Genomic DNA, 12,709 nt, shown 5'->3' with positions numbered 1-12,709 from the left:
GGGCTGGGTTTGGGTGGGGCGGGGGCAGGGTAGGGGCCAGCCTGGACAGTGTCATTAGTCGCTGTCTCAGTGACTCGTGCGCTGGAAGCTGGTCAGTGCGTGGAACTTATTTCTGCTCAGGAGAGTAGGTTAGTTAGGGTGGGTTTATGTGTTGGGGCGGAGAGGAGAAAAGGGAGGAAGGGTAATTAGGGGGTTGTGAATGCCCAATCTCATCGCCGCACACTTCAAACAAAATCCCCCCCCCCCTTCTGTGCGCAAATCGGCACTCGTGCGGTGGTGTGCACACTGATATGAAATTGGCACCTCCATGTGCACGCACCGGGAATTGCGCAAACATGGACACCTGCGCGCGTCTTTGAAAATTTACCCATTAGAGGGTAACTTTCGGACAACTCCATGCGGCTTCATATATCTGTATATATGGCCAAGCAGAAATCTACAATATAATTTTATAACCTGTGCATATGAGATATACGCAATAACTGAATAAAGGGAGGAAGGGTATAAAGTTTTAACAATCCTACATAAAGCAATACACAGTCTGAAAATGCCGAATGGTTAACTGCATCAATACGATTACATACTCCACAACGCACACTCACATCAGCAAATAAAGGTCTACTGCAATCCCATCATTATCATCAGCTAGATTAACAGCAGTAAGAGAAAGAGCACCATCCCTGGCGGCTCCAAAGATTTGGAATATGTTACCAGTAGAATTGAGACTAGAATCCAGACATACAGAATTTAAAAAATCCTTGAAAACATGGTTATTTAAGCAAGCTTACGGTGAAAACAACGACTGACTGATAGGAACATGCTTGGATAATGTAAGATTTGTTTATATGATTTGATTTTTATATTGTTTTAGATATAAGATTGTTTGATTTTAAAATGATTGTTGTTTGATTTGAAATTTATTTATATTGTTTTATATATGATATGATTTTATTTGAAATGATTGTAAACCGATGTGAATGTTAAGTCTATACATCGGTATAGAAAAAATTGGTAAATAAAAAATAAATTAATAAATAAACTGGGGCATCCTGGACACCCATGGCTCCTATTGCCTCTCTTGCCTCTCTCACCCATGTGTAAAACTATTAGAGATGTGATTTGTCCGAACCTTTTTGTTCGGCCTTCGTTATTGGCCCACCGCAGGAAATTTTGTTTTCCCATAGTTGGGGCTGATTTTTCTCAGCCGCCCTGAATTTCGGGGTTAGTGAGCACTAACCCTGAAAAACAAATTTCCCGAAATTTCAGGAAAATTTGCTTCGTTTTTTGGGTGGCCAAACCAGGACAAATTAGGCAATTTCATTGAAATTGCCTAATTCATCCTGGACTAATGCACATCCTTAGAAACGATAGAAATAACAGGAAATAATTCTAACATAACACTTATATTGGATGCAAACAGCTATAGCTGTTTATTAGACAAGGAAATCAATTTTGGGGTGTTAAATTCTCCACTCCTAACTGCGCTTGTTTCTCAGATTGGTGCCATTAAATTGTCCAGAGGCCTCAGTCCCACAAACCCCAATAGATGCAGGAGAGGGGGTCATCCTGGGAGGAGTCCCATGTTGGCCGCTGCACAGCAGGCCCACCTAGGCACCGCCCCATCACCTTCCAGTCAGTGGACCCATCAAAGCTCAATCCCCAGGCTTGACATTCCCCCATTTGCCTCCACTATAAGGTGTGGCCCTAGCCACCTTCATTAATGTCACCTTCCCACTCCCTATCATCTCCCACTGCCCTAAATCTCTCATTCTAGATTCAGTCACCCCTGCCATAGGGATTTTCACATGCACATGCCAAGATGCTACAGAGTGGTCATCGCATGAAGAGTTCTCTTAAACAGGCATTCATATTACCAAATATCCTCTGTTTAGCTTGCAAAAAAAGGTTGTTGCCTATGTCTGACAGTGTACCCTGTCCCACACATACAGATCTGCACAATGAATATCAACCCATTCATGCCACAGGTGGAATCTGCCCATCTGCTGTACTGCCTTTGTGTCTTGATGGTTCAATTTGTCGCAATATTGCCCCCCTCCCCCTCCACCACCACCACCACCACCATCCACTACCAAATATTTGTTCTCAGGGAATAATCTCAGACCTACAGATTTTGATGTTCTGCCACATCTCAGCTATCCAGCCCAGGTCATCCCTAATAGTGTTCAGCAGGGTCAGACCTGCCTCATTACCTTGCAGGCAGATAGTACGGACCAGTGAAGGTGATTCAGCTTGCCCTGATCGACGGAATAGCCATAGATGATGCCAGCACATTCTCCTTCATCCCAGCCACCTGACCACCAAACCTTTTTTGATCCAGGTGCAATTTTCCCCAAGTAGCCTTCTACAGGTGTGGACATTGAAAAAGTGGATGATAATTCACGTGGACTAACAGTGAATAGTGGCTGGAAGTAAGCAAGCAGAAAAGTTAGGCTTCATCAAGAAGCACAATTTATGCATGCACCAGGGAACCATCATCATGACGAATGTACAATGCATAGGCCATGGATTGTAATCCCCCCCACGCATTGGATGGTTGCTATTGGAAGACAGGCCTTGGCTATGCATGAAGCTACTCTGATATGAAATGAGTGAGAACCAAAGCCTTCATGCTGCAACCTTGCCAATGTCAAGGCCTTTTGAACATGGCTGAAATTGGTGCACAATGGCCTATCAACAGAAGGCCATCCTCTTTCAGGTGTACATAAGAAAATAAGATATGCCATACTGGGTCAGACCAAGGGTCCATCAAGCTCAGCATCCTGTTTCCAACAGTGGCCATGCCAAGTCACAAGTACCTGGCAAGTACCCAAACATTAAATAGAACTCAAGCTGCTATTGCTTACTAATTAATAGTAGTTTATGGATTTTTCCTCTAGGAACTTATCCAAACCTTTTTAAACCCAATTACACTAACTGCCTTAACCACATCCTCCGGCAATGAATTCCAGAGCTTAACTATGTGCTACATGAAACATTATTTTCTTCAATTTGTTTTAAATGAGCTACTTGCTAACTTCATGGAGTGTCACCTAGTCCTTCAATTATCTGAGAGAGTAAATAACTGATTCCCATTAACCTGTTCAAGTCCTTTCATGTTTTTGTAAACTTCTATTACATCCCCCCTCAGTTGTCTCTTATCCAAATTGAACAGCCCTAACTTCTTTAGCCTTTCCTCATAGGGGAGCTGATCTATGCACCTTATTATTTTGGTTGCCCTTCTCTCCACGTTCTCCAGTGCACTTATATCTTTTTTGAGATGTGGCAACCAGAATTGCACACAGTATTCAATGTGTAGTCTCATCATGGAGCGATACAGAGGTATTATGACATCCATTTTATTTGCCATTCCCTTCCTAATAATTCCTAATATTCTGTTTGCTTTTTTGACTGCCACAGCACACTGAGCCAACAATTTTAATGTATTATCCACTATGATGCCTAGCTCTCTTTCCTTGGTGGCTATTCCTAAGGTAGAACCTAAATGCAAGGGTTCTTTTTCTCTGTATGCATCACCTTGCCCTTGTCCTCATTAAGCTTCATCTGCCATTTGTATGCCCAATCTTCCTGTCTCACTATTTATTTATTTATTTTATTAAAAAACATTTCTATACTGTCATTAAGTTAGATTGCCATCACAACAATTTACAAAAAGGCACAAATAGAAGTAAAAGTTGATTAGTGTAGCTAACATACAGGCCGATACAGTAAAAATTGCGGGAGAGCGGGCGGTGCCGAGAGAAATTAATGCCTACCTTTGGGTAGGTGCTAATTTATGAAAATAAAATGTGCGGCTTGGCTGCACATTTTACTTTCTGTATCGCACGGGAATAACTAATAGGGCCATCAACATTTGCATGTTGCAGGCGCTATTAGTTTCGGGGGGGTTGGACATGCATTTTCGATGCGCTATTGCCCCTTACTGAATAAGGGGTAAAGCTAGCGCATTGAAAACTCGCATCCAAATGTGGTTAACAGTGCACTCTGTGGAACACACTGTACTGTATCGGCCTGATAATATAGGTGTGCCATCATTGGACTGTAACATATTTGTTCTAATAAAAGCTCTAAGTTGCATTTAGTTGAGATGTTGGTTGGAAAACTTCTGCACGGTTCACGTCTAAATTTAACACTATAAAATGTGTTTAGAGATAGTAAAAGGAAATTAAAAACTGATTTCTTGGTGCTTACTTTGCATTCATTTATTTTTCTTCATTCTCCTTATAAAGCCATGTTTTTAGGCTTACTTTGAATGGTTTCAGACTTCTCTGCAGTCTTATTTCAAGTGTCATTGAGTTCCACAGTACTGGACCAGCCATAGACAGCGTTCACTCCCTTACTTGGGTGAGACATGCTGATTTCACAGATTGAACAGTTAATAGTGCCTTATTAGATGATCTTAGATTTCTGTGTGGTGCGTGTACCCAAAGTGCTGTATTTAGCCAGTTTGCCTTTTCTCAATCCGCAACTGATTTAACTACTTTGAATAATTTAGTGTCATCTGCAAATTTGATCATCTCACTTATTGTGCCCCTTTCCAGATCATTTATAAATATATTAAAAAGCACTGGTGACAGGGGCTGACCAATGGCACCGGTAGCCCCTGTGACATAGTATGGGCAAAGGCTATCGGCGCCATTTTGAGTACTGGCATCGGATGGCCGGAGTGCAGGAGGTCGCTCCGGGACCCCCGTTGGACCCCCAGGGACTTTTGGCCAGCTTGGGGGGGCCTCCTGACCCTCACAAGACTTGCCAAAAGTCCAGCAGGGGTCCAGGAGCGACCTCCTGCACGCCGGCAGTCCGATGCCAGTACTCAAAATGGCGCCTATCGCCTTTGCCCTCACTATGTCACAGGTACCGACGGTCGGCCCCTGTGACATAGTGAGGGCAAAGGTGATCTGCTGCCAGTATTCAAAATGGCGCCGATCGCCTTTGCCCTCCCAATGTCACAGGGGCCGACCGTCGGTACCTGTGACATAGGGAGGGCAAAGGTGATCGGTGCCATTTTGAGTACTGGCATCAGACGGCTGGCGTGCAGGAGGTCGCTCCTGGACCCCCGCTTGACTTTTGGCAAGTCTTGTGGGGGTCAGGAGGCCCCCCCAAGCTGGCCAAAAGTCCCTGAAGGTCCAACAGGGGTCCCAGAGCGACATCCTGCACTCCGGCCGTCCGATGCCAGTACTCAAAATGGCGCCGATAGCCTTTGCCCATACAATGTCACAGGGGCTACCGGTGCCATTGTTCAGCCCCTGTCACATGGTAGGAGCACAAGATGGTGCCGATGACCATGTGACAGGGGCTGACCAATGGCACTGGTAGCCCCTGTGACAAAGGCTATCGGCGCCATGATGAAACCGGCCCCGAGAGTGAGAGTGCAGGGGATGGTTCCCGGACCCCCCGCTGGACCACCAGGGAGCTTTGGTAAGTTTTGGGAGGGTTCAGCAGGGTGGGGGGGTTTGTTTAAATTTTTATTTAGGTGGCCGTATAATTTGGCGAAGATTCGTGTATTCATGGGGAATCGCGATACGTTTCACTTCTCCACAAATACTACGAATAGTGCAATATACTTTGAGGATCACCAATAAGGCAAAAACGAATGCACACCCCTAGTTTTTAGTCTTTCTGCAATGGCCTTATCTTCCCTAAGTGATCCTTTAACCCTCCTCGATCATCTAATGGTTCAACTGACTCCCTTGCAGAATTTCTGCTTCATAAAAATTTAGAAAAATATCACCATGCCATTAACTTGACATTTTACTAAGCTCTGGACTGCCATCCGAGTGATAATTTGACCCCACTCTGTTTGATCTATCTTTGACTGACTCGGTCACAATGACATCTTGTCTCCTATGATGGTGACATCTGACCAATGCAGCTACCTAACTTACATAGCCCTGCCTGATGGTGCAGTGAACTCAACAATGCACAATTCCCCAAATAATGCTAAGGAGAAAGCTGCGTGGAACAGTGTGGACTCAAACCCATCGGAAGCCACACCGAGTAAGATGCCCCAAAGTTGCAGCAGCACTCATGCATCAGCAGCCATTGAGTGTCATGGTGCAGCATGGTCTTTCTGGCCCATCCTTGTATGATTCTTTTGAAAGCAAAATATTGTACTTCCTGGCAATGATATTTAAGCTTCATAAACATGGGCCACTAAGTAACAGTGGCCCATGTTCCTGGTTAGGCCTTGCTGTTTTGCCTGCACTATATAGCTGATCAGAATATCCACTGGCACTTTCTGTCCCATTCAGCTATGACTTCCCATAATCACCATTACCTTTTCAAAGTTCCAGACATAGGCATTCCATGTGGATGGAATGAGTGATCTTCACAGCATTTCACATGCTGCCTGGTTCTGAAGGACCATAACTGCACTGGGACCTCCTGTCCAATCTCTACTGCCTGTAGAGCCAGCCTCCTGAATGTTGACCTCTTGCAATGAGCGAGAGAGTTCGCTATCTCATTGTGCACCCAGGAACATGCTTCACTCACCCCACAATATTCCTGGTCAAGCAACATAGAACAAGTTCCCTCAGCAATTCTGAAACCAAGATGAACTTGGATGCCTGCTTGTTTATGGACTGTACTACGGCCACATTGTTGCACTAAAGGATTACCTATCAGTGGTTCTAGGGCTCTCCCGATATGTGCACAGTGACCACAAAGGGAAAGAGTTTAAGGAATGTGATGTTTCCCACTCTTCTGGCCAGTGGGCCACATACCATGAACCCTTAAAGTATTCACCAAATCCAATGCCTCCTGAAATATCAGTATGCAGCTGCAGGGGAATCTATGCTGAAATGCTAAATCTCCCTCAAGGGGCTTATCGATATACAGGTGGTGATTCTTCCAAACCAGCCTGACCATGGCCTAAATTAGGCCGCATAAGAAAACCCAGTCCATCGGGATAATCCGTACCACATAAGCCCAACTCCCTATCAAGTACCTCATGTGTTTCAGCATGACTTTCTTGCTACACCAGATTGGTCAGCTTCAACAGTTTGTCTTGGGAGATTCTAGACTCCATGCTTAGGAAATTCAGCTCTATCCTAAGAAATGAGAGGACATTTGTTGGGCTTTGTGACTTGTCATCTGCTAATAAGATGCTGAATTTCAGTGCTAAATCTCAGAATGCTTTGAAAAGCCTTGTGCATTTGGTTGTACCTCCTTTCCCAAGATGTAGAAAGTCATCTAAATAGTGCACCAGGGATCTTAAGTTGGCTGCTTCCCACATGGCACTGTGCAGGAATGAGTTGAATGTCTCAAGGTATGTGCAAGGTACTGAACATCCAATTTGCAGACACTTGTAGTAATATGACCCCTTCAAAGTGAAACTCTCACAGCAAAAAGCTGCTTGGGTACACCAGCATCATCCAAAAAACTAACTCTATGTTGGCTATCTTGTGCACGGAAGGTGAATTTGTGACATCCTTGCTCTCCAGTGTCCCACATGTGGGATGATTTAAAACCCTCATGAAAGCTGCTCAGTATAACATCCGCTGCCTTCCTCGCACCAGTGTGGAAGCAATGGTGAGGCCATCCACCCTATTTGTTGTCCTTCTGTGTGCATTTACTGGCTGGCAAACAAATTGCAGATGTGTTCATATCTGCAGTCAGTTGTTGCACATGCGCCCCAATAAAACTTCCAGCAAACAACGCTGGGGATATGAGGCCACTTTGATTGCCCTACAAAAGCTTCCAAAAGGGTAGTGCATTTACCCTGCAGTCAAAAGCCCTGACCATCATTTCTGTAAGCCATAGGAAAACATTGTGCATGTCCCAAAATGTGGAACTCTTGCCCACCATCCTCTCCTGAAAGGCTTCATGATAATAGATCCATATGAACCTGCTGTATTCCTTATATGCACCCAGAATGGAGTCCATGTAACTGTATAGGGACTGGACTACAGAGGAGACCATGTGGATTCACCAAAGCCATTTGGATAAAGGAACACATCCAATTGACAATTTCCCACTGTGGAAGCTTAACTGTATTTAGTTCCTGCTTTTTCTCTCTCCTAGTCTTTCCTTACTTCCTCTGTCCCTCTAACAATCAAAACATATAAATATAGTGGTGCCTGATGCGATGGTGCAAAGATTTTGGTACAGATTCCTACAATTTGTGCTTCAACACAGCCAGCCTGATGGACCATGATACGGTTGCCTGGTCTGATCTAGCTACCACCAAGGAATTCCGCAAAGCTCCTGAGGAGGAGGATGAAGAGGGAGATGATCTGCAAGAGTAGGAAGAAGAGGATTGCCTGCATCCCGCTTGTGCTTGTTTCTATGGCCACAGTCCTGTTGCTCCCCTCCCCCCCAAAGCCTAGAACCAGAGAACTGGACTCACCCTATTCTGCTACTGCAATGAGTGTTGATGACAAGGCTGCTTGCACTTCCAGGGTACTGTGCCTTGTGGACACTGCCATCATTGCTTGCTTCATTCTGTTGGAGGACATTTGTGCACACTGGGCTTGCCTCAGATGGTTGGTGTTGCTCGGATGGTGAACAATGCTCAGATAGTGGACATCTCTTGGATAGTGAGTGCTGCTCAGATGGGGAACATAGCCCAGATGATGAGTGCTATGTCTCTCCTGTTATGGATCTGAGGCAGAGCCAATGATGCCTATGGTATTGGGCATTATGGTAGTAATAAGCACTGTGCTCTTTGTGGCACCTGTGTCTTTGGTTTGGAGAGAACTCCCTGTAATAGTAACATTGTAGGGGTATATGCAGGGTGAATAATTCAGACCCTACAGAGTGGAGACCCAGCACCACGGTTATAGTTTAAGGATCTTGCTCTATACCTGTAATTATGCCTTGAGTGGTGTCCATACTGAGGGCTAGAGCTTCTTCCTGTTCCCTCAGAGGGGGACCTAGAGGTGGCTCAGGTAGGTGATCTATATTGTGGGTTATCCTTTGTGGTGTAAGTTTTCTTTGTGCTCTGCTCGTATGGGAAAATGGAACGTGAAAAGCCTGTTCTGGTGTATCAGGAGCACCCTTTCACGATGACGCTATGCTAGCATCTGGCAGCTTTAACCCATATGGGGGTGTCTACCCATCGCAGGGGAATCTACTCCATAATGGAGGAAATTATCTGGGCCTGCAGTGGGTTAGTTACCTTTCAGGCCGATACAGTACAGTGCGCTCCGATGGAGTGCACTGTTAACCTGCTCTTGGACGCGCATTTTTCCTTACCCCTTATTCAGTAAGGGGCGGAAAATGCGCGTCCAACCCGTAGCACCTAATAGCGCCCTCAACATGCAAATGCATGTTGATGGCCCTTTTAGGTATTCCTGCGCGATACAGAAAGTAAAATGTCGAGCCAAGCCGCACATTTTACTTTAAGAAATTAGTGCCTACCCAAAGGTAGGTGCTAGTTTCTGCCAGCACCAGGAAAGTGCACAGAAAAGCAGTAAAAACTGCTTTTCTGTGCACCCTCCAACTTAATATCATGGCAATATTAAGTCGGAGGTCCCGAAAAGTAAAAAAAGAAAAAAAATGTAAATGGGCCGGCGGCTGTCGGGTGGAAAACCGGATGCTCAATTTTGCCGGTTTCCGAGCCCGTGGCTGTCAGCGGGCTCGAGAACCGACGCTGGCAAAATTGAGCGTCGGCTGTCAAACCCACTGACAGCAGCCGCTCCAGGCTAAAAGGAGGCGCTCTGGATGCACTAGTGTCCCTAGCGCCTCCTTTTGCCTGTTTCTATCACACCACCTAATTTAAATACTGAATCGCGCGCACAGGCGAGCGGGCATTCGTCCGCTCTCCCGCGAACTTTATTGAATTGGTCTGATTGTGAGTGCGTTTGAGTTGACCCTGCTGCATGCTTTTGTTCCTTGGCCCCTGTGACCTTTATTAAGTGAGGTCAATTGTTCCTGCTCAGTAGGTAGCTGAGCCCCTGTGTTGCTTCCCCCTCCCAGATTTATTTGACATTGTCTTGGCTCCTGTTGGTGGTCCAGATGACCTAACTCTCCCCCATTGGCTTCCAGCTTCCTATTGATCAGACCCGCCAGCGTGCAGGCAGTCCATAGAGATGGGACTTGTGTGTTCCAACCCAAAGGGAACCACAGTATCCAGGGCCACTAGTACTCTCAGTGCGTCCTCTACTAAGGCCTGCCAAGTCACAGCTGAGGGGTTCAAGGGACAGGGCATCTGTTTAAATCTTTACTGGCTAATACACTGACCAAGTTCTATGGCTTGCGACTACTGTAGCCTTGGTTTGAATAGTAGCTGCAGCAGATTTTAGGGGGCTTTTTAAAAGGCAGCACTGGTTAAAGGCACAGACAAACCTTGTATAGGGCTCTGTATGGCTCCTGGGTTTTTTTGGGGGGTTTTTTGGCCCCCTTTCCCAACAGTGGCTGGCTTCCTATCCATCCAATCCTTCTCTTTGCAAGCACTGTTCAGCAGTAGCAGGCTTAGGCTCTAGTCCTGTGCTCTAACCAAATTTATTTAACTGGCACGTCTTTTGTGGGAGCTGAAACAACCTTATGTACCCGCTGTGTTGCTGCTGTAGCTGCACAGAGGTTCAGAGAAAATAATCTAATTCCTCCTGGTTCAAGAGCACTCAAAAACAAAAGATATTTTGAAAAATACATATTTTGTGTTAGCGTGCACTAACATGAAATTCAGGAACCACGAAAAAAAAAACCCCGAATCTCAGAAAAAATGAAATTACCCACTGTGGAACCAAACCACGAAATGAACAAAACAAATGGAAACATCTCTCCTATTTACAATAGTACACACAATATAAAATTGAGCTTATTTTTTGCTTACATGCAAGATACGTGCATTTATGGATGGCACGTGTGCACCTTTTAAAATTTACATGAATGTGTGCATATGTTTTGAAAATGTAACCCTTAAACTTTATCTAAGAAAGTAAAAAATCATTCAGTAAAATAATTTTGAGCTAGTATATGTAGTTATTGTAAAGAGAATGGTTAGCACTGCTTGTTTAGGAAGAGTTGTGGCTCCTCTCAATGATCTTTTCAGCCAAAGAATTCATTTCTTTATGGGGTTTTGCAAATATTGCCTCAGGAAAATGTTCTGGATAAAATAAAATTTAGTAGTTCCAACAGTATCTTGCTTGTAAGGTCTGCAGCTCGTGTCTTTTCTTTGAGCATCTATTTACTGTCAAGTGCTAGCAGTTATAGCTGTAGTAAAATATATTTTAAAATTGTCTGAAACTTACTGCATTGTGAAATAAAGATGACAAAATGTGACATTATCGGCCTGAAATTCCTATTGGTCAAAGTTAACCAATCCACTTACCATTATTAGATTTAGGTGAAAATCCAGTTTAGAAATGATTGGACCTGGCTTGAATCAAGCTATGATATGTAATCAGACCTAAGGTCAAAAACATGGTCTTTCCAGATCACAAATGTTATCATAATTAATAATGCTAGGAGATTTTGCAGTTTTTTCATACTTTCCTGGGACAGAAAGTCAAACTGTGTCTTTTTCAAAACTTCTTGTTACATGTGATTTGGATTGAGATAAAAGGAAGTAAGGTTAAGAGATTACTTTGATATAGTAACATAGTAAATGTTGACAGATAAAGACCAATATGACCCCTCCAATCCTTCCAGCAGCTATTTGTCTACTTTGGGTAGATGGGTATTTAAATTCCTCTATGGATCACAATATCCACTTCTGCTTCCCTCATAACTCACCCAAATTATCAAGGTATTGCCACAGCCCTATAATGTTGTGACTGTCGCTCTGTGCAGTTTCTTATGCCTTCTAAGAAGCACAATGTTGTTTTGGCTGTAGCTGCTCCTTTTTATAGTTTACCCCATGCTTTCTAGAGAGCACAGATGATTTGGGCTGTAACTGATACTATGTGCAGGTTACCCTTATTGCTTCTTTTCCATTCTTTTGTCACTAGGAATCCTGTGTGTTCATCTCATGCTTTTCATTATCATGTTACCATTTTTGACTCCAACCATTCCTCCATATGAACATAAGAACTTGCCATGCTGGGTCAGACCAAGGGTCCATCAAGCCCAGCATCCTGTTTCCAAACCAGAGGCCAAACCAGGCCACAAGAACCTGACAATTACCCAAACACTAAGAAGATCCCATGCTACTGATGCAATTAATACACCAACTTGAGCATACAAGGGAATCCTCGTGTGGTGGTAAACTTGTACGGAGGTTTTCGATAAGGGTAACCGATTTGCAGTTATCCTTTCTTTAACCTCCATCTATTATTCTTTTATTAAAGTCAAAAATATTTTTAAAGGTGCTCTTTTGTGTGATTTTTCAATTTTTCTTAAAATCCCTTCTCCCCTGCTGCTTTTCCGACCCACTACTAGTCTTATGTCATACTTATCAAGGTCGTCGCCTTTATTGATGTCTCATGGGTACGGAGCTGCTTGTCCGACACGGGCCATGTTTCGGCACAGTGTGCCTGCTTCAGGGACTATGGGAGAGTGTGCTGTGTCCTATGTAGGGTTCACAGCGTACTGAAATCCTTCAATATATAAAGATATTTAATTAAACATAAAACTTTGTTTCACATTCATTCATAACTCTCTAATTCTTACCCACCTTTTCATGAAAAACTTACTTGTCAAAAGCTTCTGCTGTCTCACGTGCAACGCCTTCTGTGTTTGCCTGGGCTTCTACTCTATTCTCACTGTTTTTATAAGCCTCTCCCATAGTCCCTGAAGCAGGCACACAGTG

This window comes from Rhinatrema bivittatum, chromosome 1 (assembly GCF_901001135.1).
Source record: "Rhinatrema bivittatum chromosome 1, aRhiBiv1.1, whole genome shotgun sequence".
In the NCBI taxonomy this organism is placed as follows: Eukaryota; Metazoa; Chordata; class Amphibia; order Gymnophiona; family Rhinatrematidae; genus Rhinatrema; species Rhinatrema bivittatum.
Note: the sequence above shows the minus strand (reverse complement) of the source record.